The sequence below is a fragment of the Amblyomma maculatum genome, chromosome 3 (genome assembly GCF_055883805.1).
Source record: "Amblyomma maculatum isolate TAMU_Amacu chromosome 3, ASM5588380v1, whole genome shotgun sequence".
NCBI classification, from domain to species: Eukaryota; Metazoa; Arthropoda; class Arachnida; order Ixodida; family Ixodidae; genus Amblyomma; species Amblyomma maculatum.
Window position 1 is genome coordinate 69,390,564 of NC_139346.1, and position 22,454 is coordinate 69,413,017.

The 22,454-nt window shown below is 48.2% G+C and overlaps 1 long non-coding RNA gene across 1 annotated transcript; it reads left to right on the top strand.

Annotated features, from left to right (window-relative positions):
* The first annotated feature begins 718 nt into the window (after positions 1 to 718).
* Positions 719 to 17,651, top strand: LOC146194934 (uncharacterized). The gene is made up of 3 exons (XR_014705507.1): positions 719 to 894; positions 2,949 to 3,113; positions 17,551 to 17,651. It is a non-coding gene; the product is annotated as an uncharacterized LOC146194934 (long non-coding RNA).
* The last annotated feature ends 4,803 nt before the right edge of the window (positions 17,652 to 22,454 follow it).

The window sequence follows — 22,454 nt, forward strand, 5'->3', positions numbered from 1 at the left end:
TGCCTGAGGACCAATCCATAGTTGCGGGTGCAGAGTGTTTTGCGTTTGTAGCAAATGAAAGGTATGTGGAGCTCACGCTATATGTAAAGTTTCTCGCACCACCAAATTTGGGCATAAAACTCGACTGCTTCCGCCTTCACAGAGCTGCTGGATTAGCGGGTTTGTGTCTTTTTGTTCCCAGGGAGACAAGGCGTCAGAGAGCTCGACAGTTTTGAAAGGGGCTTCATTTCTCAGTGGTTCCGCAGTGCGAAGCGATCCACTTTTGATGTAAATGTTTACAACATCACAAATTGCGAATTTATTCAGTTTTAAAAAGGTTCCCATTTATCTTTTTTATGACTTAAGGTTAGAGACGTCGTGGCGCTGCGAAAAAATGCGCTAGCTCCCAAGTGCGCGATCATGTTCACATGCGATCGCAGCAGTGTTCCTTGAATAGGTGGGAATGGCTTCTGACAAAGCAGCAGCCTATATATATGTCAAAAATATTCGTCACTTTGACAGCCACCCTCTGCTCAGTTTTGATGGAGCGCCGACGCCAACAGAATAAACTGCGCCGAGGTGTCAAGAGAGAGTGAACAGACCGGGAGTCCTCAAAAACAAACATAATGCGCGCGGCGATAAGGTGTGATCGTTCGCCGCCGTGTGGGTTACGTCACAAAACCCTTGATCCGCATTTGGCCTATCGCAATGCTTTGTTCGGCGTCGGGGGAGAATCAGCCTGCCGCTGCGTTGGCTGCGTGCGAAGTCGACGCCTCCTGCACCGTTTTCGTCGGCTACCCGTGTTGCTTTGTGTGTGTTGCGCCTTTTTTTATTGCACTTTGAAAAAGGACGGCGTGATTCGAAGTCGGCCCCGCACACGAAGCTGCAGTCTCCGACCAAGTCCGCCTGATTACGGTAAGTGTACTGCGTGTTTTTTATTTACTTGAAGACTTTGCGGAGCTTGTGGTGCAGGATACAAGCGCGTGCGCCGAGCTTATGCGAAACATGCTTCTGAAGGCAGCCGGCGTGCGCTCGTATTGTGCTCCACATGACGACAGAAGACTGTCCGCTAGCATTCGGTAAGGGAAAGTTGTAGGCGCGAGGTATTTGTATAGAGAACGTGCATTTTTCGCGCGTATTTGTGCAAAGTGTGTCTGGTTTGGTTTGTGCGGCTTGACGTCACAAAGCGGCTTGGGATTTGGAAGATGCAGAAAGTTTGGAGTGCTCGGAATAATATTGACCACCCGCTGTTGAATAATGCGGTCACTGGCATTGTACAGTACAGAAGCCCCTTGCGCGCTTTGCCCTCATCGAAATGTGATGCGTCCGTTGCTGCTGCGCCTGTGGAATCGAGTGGGTTGCGCTCCTGATAACTTCCTGAGCGTTATTATTTCTTTTTTGCTGTTGTAAGATAACTACTTCGTTCTGCTGAGCTGTTTTCGACAAAAGTGGGATTTAGGCCCAAAGCTCGGAGCGGAGTACTCGCGCCGGCTGAGTTGCGATTTAATGAGGTGATTAGGAAAGACTTGCTGTGGAGATGGGGTTGCTGAATAATTGTGCGAATGGCGTGGCTCACGGCCAAGATGCTCACGGCGCATTAATTGCGCAAGTAATTTTAGAAGCGCGCATGGAGCGTACGTTGGGCGTGATACCGGCGCATAAACTAAATGGTACGTTGTTCTCGGTGATTGAAGAGCAGCAGTCAAAGAGGGCTGTCGCGTGTTCAAAAGCACGAAACCGAACAGCGGGCTGAAATATTGTGATGTTGACCGGAGTGATATACCACGCGGCTCATAGTTTCAGCGTGTGCATTCGCCTACTAAAAGCACAGGACAACGCCAGCTGTTTTTATTCTGTGCTGCTTTCTTTCTATCAAAAGGCGCGGATCATTTTTTGAGTGTTTTGTTACTTTTGGTGACTGCAGATATTAAAAGGATTAACATCCGGAGGCGGGCGAGCTGCCGTCTCTTTGAAGATCGTTTTATCTCTCTTTGACGCCTAGCCGCCAGGGCAGTGTATGTGGCGTGCGCGGAAATTTTGATTGGAAGATGGTGTCTTCCTGACGATCATAGTCGATTTGCTCAAACGGCGGGACCTAGCGCCCGTCTGAACACCTGCGTCCTTCGGCGCTGCTCTAGGGAGCTATCATATAGCTCGCCGCTGCGGGCCACAGTGCAGCTACGGTGCTCCAGCTTGTCTTTCGTCTACCGCGTGACCACCTGCAGTCCGCAGAGAAAGGTGTTTGATAACAATACTTTCTGTCTCTTTTTGCTGGGACGATGTTCGCTGAAAGCCTCAGCCAGCTTTTCTCTGTACTTTAGTAGGCGAACGTATGCGCGGAAAAAACCACGTGCCAAGCGTTACGCGACTCCAGTGAACATCACGGTAGAGTTGCCGGCTGCTGCGTTTTGCCCAGAGAGCCGTCTGCGTGGCAGCCCGCCACCATGGTCGCATGCGCAGGGAAATGTGTTTGATAACAAGATTTCGTCTTTCTTCGGCCGCAGGGGCATCTTCTCTTGAAACAAAACAAATTCAAATATGGTATGAGTTCGCAGTGCCTTTACTTTTAAATACTTTTGTTTCTAGAATTAGAAGATATTGTAAACATTTTTTTATTTAGATGGGCAAATTTGTAGCTGTAATCTTTATGGTGTGTCAGTAGTCATTTTCCAATCGAGTCTATTTTGTGTACATATAGTGAATAGATAGCCTCATTTTGTAGAAGCAGTGCTCTTGCTAGAAAAACTTGTTCGAAATCAAGAAAGACGGGTTGCACCATGCTGAGAGTTTTTGCACATCGTACAGCTAGACAGTTCATATTAATATAGAAACAATAGTCCTGTATGCTGTTATTCTCAAGATTAAATTCATTATTTTCAGTGTACTTATGCAAAGTGTGTTGCAACTTATAATTGTTTCGTGTACCCGTGATGACGTTTTATGTGAAGTAATTTGGTTTTCACATGCAGGCTCAGACATGGGGGACATCTATCGAGTTGTGCTGGCAGTAGATGAAGAAGAGTGCAATAGCATTGCAAGCATGGAGAAAGCAATGGCCCTACAACTTGGAGCGTTCTTCGTGTTCAATATCTCCTATACACCTAGTGCCCTCTAACTATGGTGCTTTCGCAGAGGTAAATGAGTTTGGAATGATGGAAAAAATCTTTCATCAGGTGTAGTAATTACGGTACTGGTTATATATTTAAAACATAAGTGTTACCATAAGCATAAAGCTCTTTAGTTGCTAAGAAATAAATAAAATTTCATCTCTAGTTTTTGAGCAATTTAATCATTGCTGAGGCTTTGTGTATATTGGGTTCCATAGAACAACTTGCACAACTGATATTTTTTAATTTGATGACTAGGAAAGGTGAATAAACACTCTGCACTTGCATTACCCATGCCATCATGAAACTGTTTGATGGCATGTGCTGAAGGGACTTGTAGAGCAACTGTTGGTTGATTCTTTAGTTGTGCCTAACTATCATGCGTAAACAAATTTTTTAGCAGGTAATTAGCACGGCAAGATGGCAGTCTTAAATAATTTTCACTAGTAAATATTGTACATATTAGTAATGCATTTTATATGATGTGCCTAATACACTTCTGACTTGCATAAAAATTTCTGTAAACGTACAGTCGCAATCAATATGCACTACAACGCACAAGATGCAGTCGGAGCTGAGTTCTAGGCACACACTGACTATAGCCTTGCTCACAATTTATTCGTTGATTTGAAGACACGGATAATAGAGTTCATTTTTTATTTTTACAAGTTGCATGGACTCCCTAAATGCTCACGGATTTATTGTTGCATGGATGCTAGAATTGATTCACTCGTGATGCGTTGCAACTCATATTGAGCATGACAGTACATTCTATTTACTTTGTTGAATAGGAAGCACCTAGTTTGTTAATGAGATCTAATAGCCTTCTTTACTGAACTCTAGGTCATGTCCACGTAACTACCTGAAGGTTTCAGTTCGCGTCCAGTGGTTCGGGCTGATATTTAAGGCTTGCACTGTAATAATGTAATAAGGTTGTTTCATTGCTGTCGCTCATCATCAATGTAGAGGTTGCTTTGATTTCTTGAGCTGCATCTTGATGTAAGTTAAGTCTTTTGCCCTGACTGCAACCTACTACTAAAGTGTGACGGGCATTCTTTGTTCGACAATCGACCAACACGTTTGCTGCTATCGCCGCCGCCGAGTTGCTTAGTTCTTTTGCGGGCGCAAGTCAGCCCAATAAAGAGTTAATTTCCGTACCATCAAGCCTGTGTCTTCATTTGTGTCATCGACCTTGGTCACTACCACGTGACATCTGGTGGAGGTGCTGCCCTTGATCCTTCAAGCGAAGATCTCAGCCTTATTCCTGTCGCCCTGGAAGACCCACCTACAGGTCACCGAGCCAGCCGCCGACTCCAGGCCTACAACCCGAAGACGGTCAGCTGCCTTACCCCATTCGATCTCGGAAGGCATCCACGCTTACGTTGGCCCAGCCTACAGCACCGGTTGTTTTCGTCCAGCCCCTTGAGCCCCCCTGCTTCCATGGACGACCGGGTGAAGATGCGGGAGATTGGATGGACCTTTTCGATCGTGTAGGAGAATTCAACGGCTGGAACGACGCCGCGAAACTTACGCAAGTCTACTTTGTTCTTCAAGGACATGCCCGAGATTGGTTAGAAAATCATGAGGCAACTATGAAGGATTGGGAGACTTTCAAGGAAGCGTTTCTGATAGCCTTTGCAAGCGTCGTCCGAAAGGAAAGAGCCCAGGCCCTCCTTCAGTCAAGACTTCAACTCCCTAACGAGCCTGTCCTGGCGTACGTTGAGGAGATGAAGCGCCTCTTTCGCCGCGCCGACCCTAATATGACCGAAGGTGAGCGAGTCAAACTTTTATTGCGAGGCGTTAAAGAGTCGCTCTTTGCGGGTCTTGTGCGAAATCCGCCAATAACTGTGGCGGAATGTGAAACAGAAGCGTCTACCAGAAGACGTTGGACAACCGGATGCGCCATTACGAGCGACCATTTCAACCGGACTACTCAAGCCCCTACCCCAGCGCATCTACAAGCGGAGAGAACCTTCGGGACCTCACCCGGGAGATCGTCCCAGAGCAGCTCCGCCGACTGACGCCATCATCATAACAACCGCAGGTGGCGACGCTCGCGGACGTCGTCCGTGAAGAAGTCCAGCCGGCGCTGGGCGTTCCTCAAGCGACGGCTGCGAATGTTCCAGCACAAGAGGCAACAGCGATGAACTACGCTGCTGCATTACGTCGCCCTCCGCCCCGACGTGATGACTTTCCGAGCCCTCGTCGCTACCGTCCTGTTCCTGAAAACCGCCCCTTGGCCCCCGCCCGCCAAGCCTACTAACGACCAACAAGCCCCAGGAAGTGAGACGCATGGAGGACAGCGAACAACCGTCCATTATGCTTCCACTGTGGTGAGGCCGGCCATATTCTGCGGCACTGCCCGTACCCACGAATCGGTCTCCACGGATTTGCAGTCGACGCTCCACGACCCCGCCCAGGTGAACGACCACAAGAAATCGACAACTATCTTCGTAGCGGTGAGATTGCGCCACCAAGCCGTCGATTCAGGTCTCCATCGCCGTACAGAGCCCGCTTTGCGTCGCCAGGTCGTAACTATGATGATAGTGAGCGCGGAAGGTCAACAAGTCCGCGCAGGGGAACTAAACAGAGCAACCTTTGAAGGTGAGGTTGCTCAACGGCGAAAAGACGAACATCCTTCGCCGCCGACGACCGCTAACGACGACGCAGCCATTTCACCGCCGCTCCACACGACGCCATCGACGACAACACGACCAGAGTGCAAGCAGACACAGCCGCCCAGCGAAGTAACAACGGTATGCCCTGGCCATGACCTGAAGAAACGACGGAGCCGAAATCGGACACTAAGGCCCACGAGCAATGCGAGGACGCGAACAAGTGACCTTGAAGTTGATATCGACGGTCGCGGAGTCACTGCCCTAGTAGACACCGGAGCTGACTATTCAGTCATTCGTGGACCGTTAGCCTCTCAGCTCAGAAAGGTTACCACCGCTTGGGATGGCCCGCTGATTCGCACCGCAGGTGGCAACCTGATTACTCCATCGGGACGATGCACACCAAGAATAACTCTAAGTGGGCGTACTTACCCCACCAGCTTTGTGGTCTTGCAGCAGTGCTCTCGCGACGTGGTTTTTGGCATGGACTTCCTAAATGAACTTAGGGCTATCATCGACCTGCGATCTAAGCTCATCAAGCTCTCTGCAGACAAAGCCATTCCTGGTAAGACGACGTCGACGCAAAAGATCGTTCCAAACATCCTCAATGAAGAATTGACCGTCCCGCCCCGATCAAGCATCGCAGTCTGCGTTGGTAGCGCAAACATCGAAACCGCTGAAGGCATCGTCGATGGAAATATCCAATTGCTCTAAGAACGAGGTGTCGCCATCGCATGAGGCATCGCGAAATTTCGGAGAGGTCAAGCTCAGGTGCTGGTAACAAACTTCTCCGAAGAATACCGGCGTCTCAGCAAGGGCACGACGATCGCTTTTCTCGACGAATTGGCACACCTCAAAGAGGTATTCGCCCTCCACGACCAAACGCTGGAAGACGCACCGGACCTATTCCGTTAGCCCACATTTGACATCAACCCGGCATTTACTCACAGCAGGAAAGACCAGATTCTCGGTCTTCTTCGAAGCTAGGCGGAGCACTTCTCGTCATCATCGAAGGTACGAAAAACTCCATTGGCCAAGCACCGCATTATAACGGAAGAACACGCCCGACCTCTGCGCCAAAGCCCATATCGTGTATCGCTGCGAGAACGCGAGGCCATACGCGATCAAGTTCAGGAAATGCTGCGTGGTGACGTAATCCAGCCATCGAAGCCCCTGAGCCGCACCAGTTGTTTTGGTGAAGAAGAAAGACGGCACACTTCGCTTCTGCGTTGACTACGCCGCTTGAATAGCATTACTAAGAAGGATGTCTACCCACTTCCCCGCATCGACGACACTCTCGACCGGCTCTGCAATGCAGGGTACTTCTCATCGGTGGACCTGAAGAGGGGATATTGGCAAACTGAGGTCGACGAAAGAGATCGCGAGAAGACCGCACTTATCACACCGGACGGCCTTTTTGAGTTCAAGGTGATGCCATTTGTCCTCTAATCCGCACCAGCCACATTTCAAAGAGTGATGGATACAGTTCTGGCAGGCTTGAAGTGGCAAATTTGTTTGGTATATTTGGACGACGTTGTTGTCTTCTCGTCAAACTTTGAAGACCACCTCAGACAGTGCAGGAAGCCATCAAGTCATCGGGACTAACGCTAAAAGCAGAGAAGTGTCACTTCGATTACGAAGAATTCTGGTACCTAGGTCACATGGTTAGCAAAGACGGTATTAGCCCAGACCCGGAGAAAACAGCTGCAATCGAACAATGCCCACCGCCTGCCGACAAGAAAGCTGTGCGCCGATTCCTTGGGCTGCGCGCTTATATCGACGATTTTTCAGAAACTTTTCACGGATCGCCGAACCGTTGGCGCAGCTTACAAAGGCTGATGTACCTTTTAAATGGGAAGCGCCGCAAGGAGAAGCCTTCGGCAAACTCAAGTGCCGCCTGCAATGCCCTCCTGTACTTGGCCAATTTGATGTAAATGCCGATACCGAAATTCCCACCGACGCGAGCAGTGTGGGCCTGAGAGCCGTTCTCGTCCAGAAGAGTGCCGGACAGGAGAAAGTAATTACCTACGCGAGCAGGTCCCTCACCAAAGCCGAAGTCAATTACTCGACGACCGAGAAGGAGTGCCTCGCGATTATCTGGACCACTTCTAAGTTTCGTCCATAACTATACGGCCGACAATTCAAGGTTACCACCTTGAATTGTACCAGAGCGACCATCATGCGCTCTGCTGGCTGGCTAATTTGAAAGATCCCTCCGGCCGCCTTGGCAGATGGAGCCTACGGCTTCAAGAAATTAACTTGACTGTAGTCTATAAGTCGGGCCAGAAGCATTCCGACGCAGACTGCTTATCACGCGCTCCCGTTGACGCTCCCCCGAAGGACGATGGCGACGACGCCTTTTTAGGACCGGTAAGCGCCAGCAGTTTCGCAGAACAACAGCGATCGGACCCTGAGCTGAAAGCGCGAGCCGATTATTTAGAAGGAAAGACCACTTCCCCTCCAGGTGTGTTCAGGCGACATTTATTATCATTCGCGTTAAGCAATGGCCTCCTTGTGAAGAAGAACTTCGCAACCAACAAGACCGCGTAGCTTCTTGTAGTGCCTAAAAACCTCCGGCAGGAAATTCTGCAGGCGTTGCACGATGAGCCCACAGCAGGCCATCTCGGATATGTGCGCACGTTGCGTCGAATCCAGGAGAAGTATTACTGGCCGCGACTGCCTGCCGAAGTTGCCCACTACGTGAAGACATGTCCTGCGTGCCAACGACGCAAGACGCCGCCTACCAGACCAGCAGTACTACTAAACCCGATTCCACCCCCAGACCTGCCCTTTCAACCAATTGGAATGGATCTGCTCGGCCCCTTTCCAGCTTCGTCTATGGGTAACAAGTGGATCGTCGTGGCCACTGACTACCTAACCCGTTACGCCGAAGCAAAAGCACTACCAAATGGTACCACGGCAGAAGTCCACAAAATTTTTGTCGAACAAATTCTCCTGCGACATGGTGCCCCAGAAGTGCTCATCACGGACAAGGGAACGGCGTTTACGGCAGAGTAGACGCAAGCCATCCTGGAATACAGTCATAGAAGCCATCGACGAACAACTGCGTACGATCCCCAGACCAATGGCCTTAGAGAGCGCCTGAATAAAACGATCGCGGACATGATCGCCATGTACGACGACGCTGAGCACAAGACCTTGGACGCCATCTTGCCGTACGTGATCTTCGTGTATAACTTATCTTCGTAAGTCCAGGAGACGACCAGAGCGACCCCGTTTAAGCTTGTGCACGACAGGGAGCCCACGACGACGCTCGATGCAATGCTGCCGCACGTAACCAACGAGGACAACCTTGACTTCGCCGCCTACCTGCAGCGTGCAGAGGAAGCCCGACGACTCGTACGACTACGTATTAAAGACCAACAGCGCACCGACAGCCGACGATACATCTTACGACGACGCCACGCAGAGTACAATCCAGGAGGCCAAGTGTGGGTTTGGACACCAATTCGCCGTCGCGGATTAAGTGAAAAGTTGTTGCGTCGATACTTTGGGCAGTACAAAATCATTCGCCGCGTCGGAACACTGGAATATGAAGTCGCGAAATATACGCCGAGATCTGCCTCAAAGATTCCGATCATTTGCGTATGTTTCCACATTTTTCCAGGGTGTACTAGTAGCAATTTGCGACGATATCTAGATTGTTCTAAGCAGCCTTTAAATTGTGCGCTGACGAGTGTGACGGGCATTCTTTGTTCGACGATCTACCAACACGTTTCCTGCTATCGCCGCCGCCGAGTTGCTTAGTTCTTTCGCGGGCGCAAGTCAGCCCAATAAAGAGTTAATTTCCGTACCATCAAGCCTGTGTCTTCATTTGTGTCATCGACCCTGGTCACCACCACGTGACAATATTAAGAGTGCGAGCATGTCTGCCATCAGGATGTTCTAAACATGTGTAATAGGGCGTTTATTGAAGCTCAGATGGAGAGCTGTGAGGACAGGACCTTGCAACGGCGAGCCCAGCGTACTTCGTCTTCGTCGCACAACGCACAGGTGCATGTCGATGGCGATGACTATCACAGTACATTTTCCCCCCGGGTAAAAAAAGGAGCCATCCTGGCGACTTATGGCGCGGAAAGCACAGCGGGGTCATAGAATGGCTTCAATCGGTTCACGTGAACTGTTTCACGACCACGGCGACGCAAGTCCGCAGAGGGCGTGACGGGCTCAACTACGTAGTTGACTGCAGATGTTTGCTGGAGGACCCTATATGGCCCGTGGTAGCGAGCAAGAAACTTCTTTGAAAGGCCAGGGGTTGTGGAGGGCACCCAGAGCCACACCAGTGTGTCCGGGAGATATGGCGAAGATTCGCCGGTATCACGGAGGTATTTTTGTTGCCACTGATTTTCTGTTGTGAGAGAGCGGGCGAGCTGACGGCATTCTTCTGCGTACGTGACGGCATCGGATAGCGGGGAAGATTCGGAAACGTCAGGGCGGTAGGGAAAAAGTGTGTCCATAGTACAGGGTGGCTCGCGCCCGTAAAGGAGAAAGAATGGAGAGAATCCAGTAGTGGCCTGTGTCGCGGTGTTATATGCGTAAGTAACAAACGGTAGAACTTGGTCCCAATTGGAATGGTCGGTGTTCACGTACATAGCCAGCATGTCACCGAGAGTGCGGTTAAAACGTTCTGTCAGTCCATTCGTCTGAGGGTGGTACGAGGTAGCGGTGCGGTGTATGATGCGGCATTCTTTCAGGAGAGCCTCAAGAGCGTCTGATAAGAAAACGCGTCCGCGGTCACTGAGCAGTTCGCGAGGGGCACCATGGCGAAGAACCAGGTTTTTCAGAATAAAGGCAGCCACGTCGCGTGCGGAAGCAGAGGGCAATGATGATGTCTCAGTGTAGCGGGTTAGATGATCCACTGCCACGATAATCCAGCGGTTGCCAGCTGAAGTTGTAGGAAGGGGACCGTATAGATCTATGCCGACACGATCAAACGGACGGGCAGGACAGGGCAACGGCTGCAACGAAGCAGAGGACTTGAGAGGAGTTTTTCGGCGTTGGCAAGACTGGCAGGAGCGGACAAAATGGCGGACAAAGCGGTACATTCCACGCCAGAAGAAGCGTAGACGCAAGCGCGTGTAGGTTTTCAACACTCCGCCGTGGGCGCACTGGGGATCAGTATGGAAAGCAGCACAAATTTCGGCGCGGAGATGACGGGGGATGACTAAAAGCCACTTCCTTCCGTCGTGAAGATAATTGCGGCGATAGAGCAGCCCGTCACGAATTGAAAAATGGTGAGCTTGGCGGGCAAGCGCCCGAGACAGACGACCTGGAGAGTGACTTGAAAGAAAGTCCAGAAGTGTAGATATCCACGGGTCGCGCCGCTGTTCCGTGGCCATGTCAATAGTGGCAAGCGAAGACAAATCGTAGGCGCAGATCTCATCAGGCAACGAAGAGGGAGGCAGCGGTGAGCGCGAAAGAGCGTCCGCGTCAGTATGCTTGAGGCCTGAGCGATATATGACACGAATGTCATACTCTTGGAGGCGAAGAGCCCAGCGAGCAAGGCGGCCGGACGGGTCCTTGAGGGACGCCAGCCAGCACAGAGCGTGATGATCAGTGACCACATAAAATGGTCGGCCATAGACATACGGACGGAATTTGCCGATGGCCCAAATAATGGCCAAGCATTCTCTTTCCGTAACAGAATAATTGGACTCTGCCTTGGTCAAGGTGCGGCTTGCGTACGCCACCACATAGTCTCGGATACCAGGTTTGCGTTGGGTGAGAACGGCGCCTATCCCAATACCGCTAGCGTCAGTGTGAATCTCAGTTGGCGCATTCGGGTCGAAGTGGCGGAGGATGGGAGGCGAAACCAAAAGACGGCGTAAAGTGTTGAAGGCGTCATCACAAGCAGGTGTCCATGCGGAGAGGTCGGAGCTACCGGAGAGGAGCTGGATGAGAGGAGCAATAATAGAGGCGAAATTTAAGATGAAGCGGCGAAAGTAGGAGCATAGGCCAATGAAACTTCGTAGCTGCTTCAGTGATTTTGGGCGTGGGAATTCGGCAACTGCACGAAGTTTGGTGGGATCGGGAAGAATGCCATCCTTAGAAACGACATGACCTAGAATTGTTAGTCGGCGAGCAGCAAAGCGGCACTTCTTCAGATTCAGTTGGAGGCCGGCGGTAGCGAGACAAGTGAGAACGTCCTTCAGTCGGAGCAGGTGGGATTGAAAATCGGTAGAAAAGACTACGATATCATCGAGATAGCAAAGACAGGTTCGCCACTTGAATCCACGAAGCACAGTGTCCATGAGGCGTTCAAATGTGGCCGGGGCGTTGCAAAGCCCAAAGGGCATGACGTTGAATTCATATAATCCATCTGGTGTGATGAAGGCAGTTTTAGAGCGGTCAGCGTCAGCCATTGGCACCTGCCAGTAGCCAGATCGTAAATCCAACGAGGAGAAAAACTCGGCGCCCTGCAAGCAGTCTAGTGCGTCATCGATGCGTGGCAGAGGATAGACGTCCTTGCGCGTGATCTTGTTGAGCCGGCGGTAGTGGACACAAAACCGGAAGGAGCCATCTTTCTTAGGTACCAACACAACTGGAGACGCCCAGGGACTGTGGGATGGCCGAATGACACCCCGACGGAGCATGTCGTCCACATGATCAGCAATTACTTGGCGCTCCGAAGCCGACACGCGATAGGGACGCTGGCGCAAAGGTGCAGTTTTACCGGTGTCGATGGTGTGCTCTACGACAGACGTGCGGCCCAAGTCAGTTTGAGGAAAGTCGAATGAAGAAGCGAAGTTCTGCAAGAGGGCGACAAGTTGATCACGTTGCGCAAGTGGAAGATCAGCATCAATAGCATGTTGGAAAACGTCGGAGGGCGTCGAAGCGGTCGCAACATCGCAAGAGCACAGACTAACGTCGAAGGAGGGGGTTGAGTCAGCAAGAGTGGTGATATGACTGGGATCAAGCTCTTCAAGACGTCCAATGCATTCGCCACGGAGCAGGACTGCTGGGCAAGAAAATGGGTTCGAGGCGTAAAGTGCACTCTTGCCGTCTTGAATTTCGAGAACAGCGAACGGAAAAAGGAGGCAGGGATGACGGGAGGTGGCTTCGGAAGGTGTAAAAATCGCAGTCAAAGGTGTTACCCACTCACAAGACAGTGGTACGAGGGCAGCAGAGAACGGAGGAATGTCGGTGTCATGGGCGACGAGAAGTTTTGCAGTGCGGGGAGGGGTATCACAGAAGGGGGCATCACAGAGGGGGGCGAAGGCAATTTCTGCACGAGCACAGTCAATAACGGCTTGATGAGTCGATAGAAAATCGTATCCGAGGATGATATCATGCGAGCAGTTCGGCAGAACAATAAACTCGATGGGGTACAAGACGTCTTGAATGAGCACACGGGCTGTGCAAGATGCGGAGGGGTGAATGTGCTGTGATGAGGCGGTGCGGAGCGAAAAGTCGGAAATCGGAGTGGTCACTTTGCGAATTCGACGGCAGAGCGCTTCACTGATGACGGAGACGGCTGCACCGGTATCGACGAGAGCGAGAACTGTGGCGCCTTCTACAGAAACTTTGATAACATTAGCGGGACGGCATGGAGGACTTGAGGAATTCGAAACAAGCGCAGTTCTTGCCCCCGGAACTGCGACTGTTAGTTTCCCTCAACGGTGCTGGTAGAACGTCGCAGCATTGGAGAAAGCGATCGGCGCCGAGGAGAATGTGATCGACGAGTGGTATAGGTTTGGCGATCTTGTGGGACAAATTGAGAACCGGGCGGAATCATTTGCGAGCGTGAGTCGGTATCGTACGGGTAAAATCGAATGTCAGGCTGTGAAGGTTGGAGGCGCTGGCGACAAAGGCGCGCAACATGGCCCGGCCGACCGCAGGCATAGCAAATCGGAAGGTTGTCCGTAGTACGCCAAGGTTTCATAGGATGTGGGCGGAACCTTGAGGGTGGGGCTTGAAACGAAGGCTCAGCATGCGGCGGTGAACGGTGGGCAGGGACCTGCACATAGGAGCCAGACGTGGGCGAAGGTGGTGGCCTAGCCGTTACTTGGGCATACGTGAGAGGTGCCGTCACAGGCGGCACCACGGGGTTGGACGGCAAGGCATCAGCGACGTGTTCTTGCACGACACGGCGTATAGCAGGGGCCAAAGATGGAGCCAGTTCAGGAACGAGGCGGCCCGAGTCTTGAAAATGGGGAAGGAGTGAGATTTGACGTGCGACCTCTTCACGAATAAAATCTTTGATCTTTTGATTCAGCGGGCTCCCTTCAGAAGTTGGCGAACCACCCAGGGCTAATGCGGATACGCCTTCGTCGCACACACTGGAGCGGCGCCTAGAAGCGCGCCGCTTGCGGAGCTCGTCGTAGCTCTGACAAAGCTTCACGAGTTCACTAACGGTGGTGGGATCTTTCGCTACCAGCATCTGGAAGGCGTCCTCAGAAATGCCCTCGAGGATGTAGCGGATTTTGTTTGCTTCCGGCATGGCCGGGTCGACTCGTTTGCAGAGATCAACGACGTCTTCTATGTAGCTGGTAAAGGTCTCATCAGCGCGCTGAACACGATCGTGTAAACGTTGTTCGGCACGAAGCTTACGCACTGCCGGGCGGCCGAACACTTCCGCGAAATTCTTTTTAAATGTCGACCAAGATGACAGGTCAGCCTCATGGTTGCGAAACCAGAGATTCGCCACGTCCGTCAGATAGAATATGACGTTACTGAGCTTGTATGAGTCATCCCACTTGTTGTAGGTGCTTACTCTTTCATAGGATGACAGCCAGTCGTCGACATCTTGATCGGCCGTGCCGCTGAACAGGCAAGGGTCACGCTGGCGCACGACGCCAGCACACATGATCGTGGGTGGAACGGCCGGCAGCGTCGAAGTGTCTTGCATGGCGGTCGTAGAGGGTAGTGTACGGCTTCGCAGTTCCAGTTTGGGTGGGATCGTTTCCGGCACCTCCGCCAATTGTAATAGGGCGTTTATTGAAGCTCAGATGGAGAGCTGTGAGGACAGGACCTTGCAACGGCGAGCCCAGCGTACTTCGTCTTCGTCGCACAACGCACAGGTGCATGTCGATGGCGATGACTATCACAGTACACATGTTTCTCTTGACCACTTCAGCATACTCAGCCTCAAAGAAGATTATGCATTATAAACATTCAAGGCATTCTAGACAACTATATGGAAAAATATATGAGTCACAATATATGACATGGAAATAAATTTTGTGTTCGCCAAGAATTGTTTTCCTTGCCTCCAACTTTCTAATTACTCTTGCTTCATTAATGTTCCAAAAGTGAAATCCTTTTTAAAACTAGCTTGTCATTTTTTTGCAGCTATCTCATGGGCACGTCTTCCATATATTGTTATAAACTGAGCCAAATTCCCATAATTGTTTTTCACCTTTCCCACGGCTTTTCTATCTATGCTTAAAAACATTTAACATTATGCTGCTCAACAAAAATATTGATTTATTTATACCACGCATTACTTTTGATTAGGATAGCACCTGCTACCTCAAATATCTTCATCACTGACCTTGGTAGAACAAGAAGAAGATGGTTTACACGGTATGAAGAAGCACTGAACAAGGGTAAAGGGGGTACCGACTAGCCCAACAACGTGCTCTCTTAAATTATTTTGTATATCCTGGAACTACTCCATGCATATCTTTACTTTCTTGCTTCTCCCACTCTCTACTTTTTAATGCATCATTGTTAGCAGTGTAGCTCACCAAATCAATCGAATAGGAGAGATAAATTGGATAGGCAACATTTTTGGTGCAATAAATGAATTTTTCTTCAAGCTTCTTTGCGCAGCTAACTGCCTTCTTGAGTTTTGAAAACGTTTTCGTGCACAGATGACTCAACCTATAAGGAGCCGAAAAATAGAACTCTGCCGCTGGGTTGCTGGGCTCAAAAGAAAATAGCGCAGTGATCTAGTAGCACAGCGGGTTTTTCGGCTCCTACAAGTTGAGTCGTCTGTGCACAAAAACTTTTTCAGAGCTCAATAAGGCGTTTGGCTGCTGCACAAGGAAGCTTGGGGAAAAATTTGTTTATTGCTCCGAAAAAGTTCCCTACCAAAATCCTCTCCCGTGTGGCAAACAATATGTAGGAGAAATGGGCAGATGCCTGAATGATAAGCTTCGGGACCATGGGCTGGACATAGAAGAGCATGCGCGGGAAAAGTTTGTCGACTCTGCCATGTGTGTGAATGAATTTCCTATCTACCCCGCCGGGGTGGCGCAGTGGTTACGGCGCTCGACTACTGTTCCCAAGGACGCGGGATCGAATCCCGGCCTCGGCGGCCGCTTTTCGGTGGAGGCGAAAAGCAAGGCGCCCGTGTGCTGTGCGATGTCAGTGCACGTTAAAGAACCCCAGGTGGTCGAAATTTCCGGAGTCCTCCACTACGGCGTCTCTCATAGCCTGAGTTGCTTTGGGACGTTAAACCCCACAAACCAACCAACCAACCAATTTCCTATCTCAGAAAGCGTGTGGTTTTAAAAGCGCATAAAAACAGTTTAACACGTAAAATAATTGAAGCACAGTGGATTATCCCTTTTCAAAGAAAATTATGCAAGCAGCCCTTTGGTCGCACTTAGTCAAGGGAACTTATATATCTGTCCGATATGCTTTGCTAGCGCATGCCTGATGGTCCACTGTAATATGAAGATATAAAAACCTTTGTTTACTAAAATGAACATTTGTTGGAAGTTAGCACCATGTGTCTCGACCATGTGTCCATGCCTTTTTGTGCTATGCTTCTTTCCTTTTATACCATGAACCAACAAGCCCAAACATCTGCCCTTGAGTAAACTCACAGTGGCAGGTTCATTTTGAGTCTGAACTTCGTCTAAGCCCATGTTTGCCTTAGGCATGCAGAACCACTATAGCCATTGTCATCGATTACTGCTTGTCGTCTATGTAAACAGTGTGCTGAGGCATTCGAGCATCAGAACGGAAACAAAACTGCGAATCTCTTGCTCCACCATGTTGGAAATTGGAAGTTTATGTAAAGTCATGTTTTTATACAAAATTGATTTTTCTGACCTTTTTGCAGCCCTAGTGAATCTGAAAAGTTGGTTGTCGGTCTTATGGCGGCTGTAAATGTGCCTTGCGAGAGGGACAATTTGTTTCTCGGAGCTGGCCAGTTGCGTGAGATAGTACTGATGCATTCAACTAAGAATGTGCCTAATTTGCAGCATATGAAGCGCCCCATAAGTGAAAGTTTGAAGGCTTGAGGAATTATTATTAGGATTCAAGATGACTTTAAGCGTTTGTGTTCTTTAACTGAACGAATCAGGCAAAGGAAGAAAACTGAGCAATATAGTTGCCTTCACATGGGAAACATAAAAGTAACGGCATGAATATAATCTCAATGGTTCACAGATGAAATGGTAATGAAGTGAGAAAATGAAGCCATTCCTTCAGAAAGTGTTAAATGTTTACCTGAACTACGGTACTATAAAGATATTGACTGTCATCTCAACTTTTGTGGTTCATCTCTGTTCAAATTGTTTATTTTTTACGGCTTTAGAAAATAACAGCTGGGAAAAGTGGACTTGGAAACTGTAATGTCAGGTAACTTGTCAAAATATCTATCTCTCGCAGAGTCAGGAAAGAGGCTGGACAATATGACTCAAAGTTCATAAATACGAGTTGGACAGATTTCTGTTGTCTCATTTTATAGAAATCACTGGTATGCAATAATGGTAACAGAAGTTGCGCACGTTTTGAATGTTTTTATTTTTTGCCTCTGAAGACAGTTTCAGCGTATGTTGGATGCTTTTCTTATAGCCTCTTATTGTTCTTTTCAAAAGCCCTTAATATGATCGTGTATCTAATATGAGTCTACGTTATATTCTGTTTTCTAGATACAGCATGCATGATTTTGAGAAGACTCTTCGGGCAGCAAGCTGCAAGTTCAAAGTGTATTTTTACATCACATTTTAGCGCATTTATAACTATAAAGGCCTTTTTGAAAGTGCTAACTTTTCTGACTTCTTTAAAGATATTCTGCTAGTCAGTCTGCAGCTTGACAGCAGCGGCAGTGGAAGTCCTTGATTAGAAATAAAATAGAACAGATCCAGTTGACAAAGAGAAGCAGTTGAACTTTGCTCTTCAGGCTGGATTTCGGAGAGGCACAAAGTTTAACTTAAATTTTGCTCAGCGTCTTCACAACCGAGGCTGTAAAAAATTCTAAATAAAGGGGTTTCAGATTCAAATAGCTTAATGATATTAATGGATTCTTATAGCATTATATTAGTGGCCTAAATATGCTTTATGTTGAATGATAAAAAAATGTTTAACTGATGCTGCACTGTACAAAAACGTGCATAATGTCATTGAACCATGAAGTGAAAACATGTCAAGTGGTCATATTGACGCTTTAAATGTATTTATAACTGACACAAGAACCGTCAATATTTCGGCACATTGTACAATGGCACATTGATGACTCCGTTGTATTCCTGGTTCACAAGCAGTACGTCAAAATGATTAACTCCACCATCACGTGAAAATGACAGCCAGCCGTCATACTGAAGGCCTAAGTGTATTATACCAAGTAATTAAATGAACCGTCATTTGAGAATGACAATCATCTGTCATATTTACAGCCTAAGTACATTATATCGAAATGAAGGAATGCACCGTCATTTAGAAATGGTGGTCAACTGTCGTATTGATGGCTTAAATGTATTCCAGTTTGACAAGTAAACATCAAAATGACTAAAAGCACTATCAGTTGAAATGACGGGTAATGCTTGAAAATAGAGCTGCCAAGAATTTTCCGTCATTCTGACCAATTTTCTTTTACAGTATATATGTTTATTTGAGCACAGACGACTACGCAAGTAGTATAAGGAGACAATGAGGCGGTTTTGAAATGTGGAAATGCTCTAGACTATGTAAGTGAACTTTTTGTTTATTAGGACTGCGAAGTATTTTTTTTTCTGTATGCAAAACGCACCGACAGAATCGCCTACTAAAAACACAGCATTCAAATCTCCCGCGCCCCGCGAGACTTCCGCAGAGGACGAAATCAGTGTTTAATCTCGCTCTTGCCATCGGTTGCGGTGTCCACAGAAATCAGGTGAGACAGTTACCGCGCCTTTCCCTTCCTATAAATAAATCAGAGCTGGAGGTATTCAGAGCTACCTGAGGGACTCTTCGGCGTGCGCTGTTTGCAGTCGCGCGTGCGTTGTGGTCGTACAAAACGTGTCAGCTTAGGGTAATGTATTCGATAAAACACTTCCCTCCATACGTTCGCATGCGCATAGCCTGTGGCAGTGACGATGTCGCCTTCCATCGATCGTTTGTTTCAACGCCAAAAGCTCGCAACAGAATTGGCCGCTGTGGGAAGGGACAATTCAAGTCGACTAAAGAGAACGTATTTTTGTGAAAGCAGTTTCGTGACTGTGAATAAGTGCTTGTTCCTAATGCGATTTTTACATCGCTTTTTCAAAATGCATCGCTTAAGCATGGCGCTATTTCTTCCATTTTCTCCCAGAAAGGTGTTATATCAGTAACCATTCCAAAGAAACGCGTTTGTTAAAGAAAGACCACCGCTTCTCAACGTAATTCTATTAATTTTTGACGGTTCAGGCCTCATTTGTATGTGCACTGTTCTATTAAACATTGATTGCGATCACTTGACGGTGTGCAAGCTCGCGATGGGTCGAGCAGGCAGCATTCGTCCAGCTCGTGGTTGTACTTGCATATCTACCTTCCTTGCGCTAGGATACACGCTACTGTTTTATGCAAATTATTACATAGTTCATTGGCCACACGCACTGATTACTATTTGCGAACGAGCGGGTGATTAAGAAGAGTCCACTGCTGTGTCACTGGTTATAACAGCTTTGCGGGATCGTCTCCCGCAGGACGGGCACGTGGAACCTCGGCGTTAGCGTTATTAGAAAACCAAGCATGTACTGAGCAGCATGCGTATTGACGCATCCAGTTCTAGAGCGCACTAACGCGGTTTCGTTCGAAGCGTCCAAGCAAGCAATAATCGTATTTGTTCATATATGTGGCCTCGTGATTTTGCACCGGTTGCGGCGCCGCCGTGAATAGTTAGCTGATTCAAGCGAACACATTTTACGTAGGTCTGCTTTGCTTGGGAATGCAAATGAAGTAAGAAATAAAACCAACGCGGCTTAAAAAAACATTTAAAGCAGGGTTTCGTGAAGGTATGACCATAGTTGAGTTACAGCTTGGCTTCTCACCTGCCTGAGCCGTCGATTCACTACACAGATACCGTGAACTGATTACAAGGGAAAGGATCTGTATACGTCTTCCGTACGTGCCATGACTCGAGATGAACTCAGGGCGGGTTTGACTTGGTCTCCAGCACAATGGCTTCTTCACTGCCACATATGCATCGCTGAGCTCGGGAGCCGAGTTTCCCTTACTGTCCATTTTTGTACGGTGAGAGCTTTATACTCTCCATAACATTCTCCATTTTGCCAACGTACGACGTCTGGTACTCAAAGCAGGAATTTGGTACACCACGCCTTCAGCTCTTTTTTTTTTTTCAAGACTAATTATCTTTCGGGCGGGACAGGAGGCGTGTGAGGATAGAGGGCGTATGGTGCATTGTTCGCTGCATGCCCTTCCTTTCAAAGAATGAGTGCGCCAATGTTTCGCTGAGGGCTATGTATATTTTGTTAATAACGATATGCATTACGTTTTAAAATGCCTCTCTATAACCCAGCAGATTTTCATGCAAATTTTGCGCACGCTAATTCGCTTTGCACAACGGAAGCTCTGCGCCGCTGTGCAAGTTCTGCGCCGTTTTACGAGTGAGTAAAATTGCTGAAAGCCCAATTTTTTTTTCAAAAGGGCTGTAGCGTCGCATTAGGAGCATGCTGCCAACCATTTTAAGACTTTCTTTATTGTCACTCATCAATGTTTACAATAATAACAGTTTGACAAAAAAAAATTATGTGGTTACTTTGAGTAGCTAAATGTATTTTCGCGGTTTGCCGTATTGTCACGGCAATTGATGAACGCAAAGCTGACTACAGTGCATATCCGAATAACTCTTACCCTAAACTTCACCACTGTTCTCATATATTGAACATGACAAGTTATTATGTTTTTTCAGCCAAGCCTTGAAACCCTGCCCCCTGCCCCACCGCCTTCTTTCAAAAATATTTTATTAAAAGCCAGTGCACGAACTATCAAATTGCAGTAGGCACAAAATCTCCAAGCCGCTGGCGTTTAGGAGAGCACTGACTGAATTGTGCGATGTATTAAGCATATGAGGCCAACGATTACACGTTGCTGTCAAATTGTTCTGATAAAATATAGTACATGCTGGATATTTTTGCATGAAAATGCTTGGCTTCGTTATTAGCACGAGCTCCAACCAGCTTTACCTGTGGAGCTCCCTTGCACTTTTAATCAGGCTTCTTTGATGCAGGTTGAAATATAAAGGTTTACTTAAATAAATTAAAGAAGAAAATAGAACCATGCATTTCAGCTATTTTGTATATATTTTGTACCGTATTTTGGAAGACGTCTAACTTTTTCACGGAATAATAAGAACTCGGTACACCCAGAACCATAACTGCATTGGAAGTTGTTTTTTGCCCTTTAAAGTGAGATGTCGGGACCTCCGTTCGGGGTGGCCCTAGGGCTTACTCAGCATGGGAAAAATCAACTTTTGTCACGGCGTTGCGCAAAATTTTGACACATACTCACTAAACGTCTTAAGTCCGAGAGATGCGGCCTCGTCGTTACCACACCCACACACACTCGCGCGTGCACGCAAACGCACGCGCACACACACACACACACACACACACACACACACACACACACACACACACACACACACACACACACACACACACACACACACACACACACACACACACACACACACACACACACACACACACACACACACACACACACACACACACACACACACACACACACACACACACACACACACACACACACACATATGCCTATATTGTCGCATCAGCGTCCTGCTATCAATCACCAACCTGTCCTCGCACGGAAATTCTTGCAGACACACAAGCTTCAATCAAGGGCAGCCCTGAAGGTGATGCGTGTCTCCGATTCCTCTCCGATGAGAAATATGCCGCTGTGACACCAAACATTTAAAAACGATGCTACTCCACATGGTGATGTAACACGCTTCTTGGCTCTACCTTAATAAAAAATAACTTAGTAAATGCGCTACGCAAACGGGACCCAACAATAAAATTGCATTCTGCTCTTAAAAGGCAAGGTTAAGTGCCGTTTATCCTTTTTGTACGTCCACAAGCCAACGGGTGAACCTACTTTAGTGATACACAGCAGACAAACACGATTAGCTGGACATAAAGCTGCGTATGGCGCTAAGTCTTTGCGAGCCTGCCTCCGCAGTAGTCTGGCGTTTTTTAGGACTCTTAGCTTCTCAAGTTGGTGGAAGCACTTTGGTACCTTTGTTTAGGGAAGCAAGTCTCATTTCTATACACGCCGTCTTTTAAAAATGTTAATGACTGGGCTACGAAGATTCTGCGTACAGAGCGTGGACCATAAGACGCCCTTGTATATCTTCTTATGAGCAAAAAGAATGTTAAAAAGTTCCCCCTCATACAGTAGTTTACAGAGAATAGTTTGTTTAGCGGCATTCGTTTGTGCAGCGAAAATGAGCACGATGGTCGAATAAATTGCTACTTTTTGTGTCACTCCTCTTGTGTTCATGAGTGTAAGCGTTTCCATTCATCAGTGCCCTACGACTAACTGCGGGCTTGCT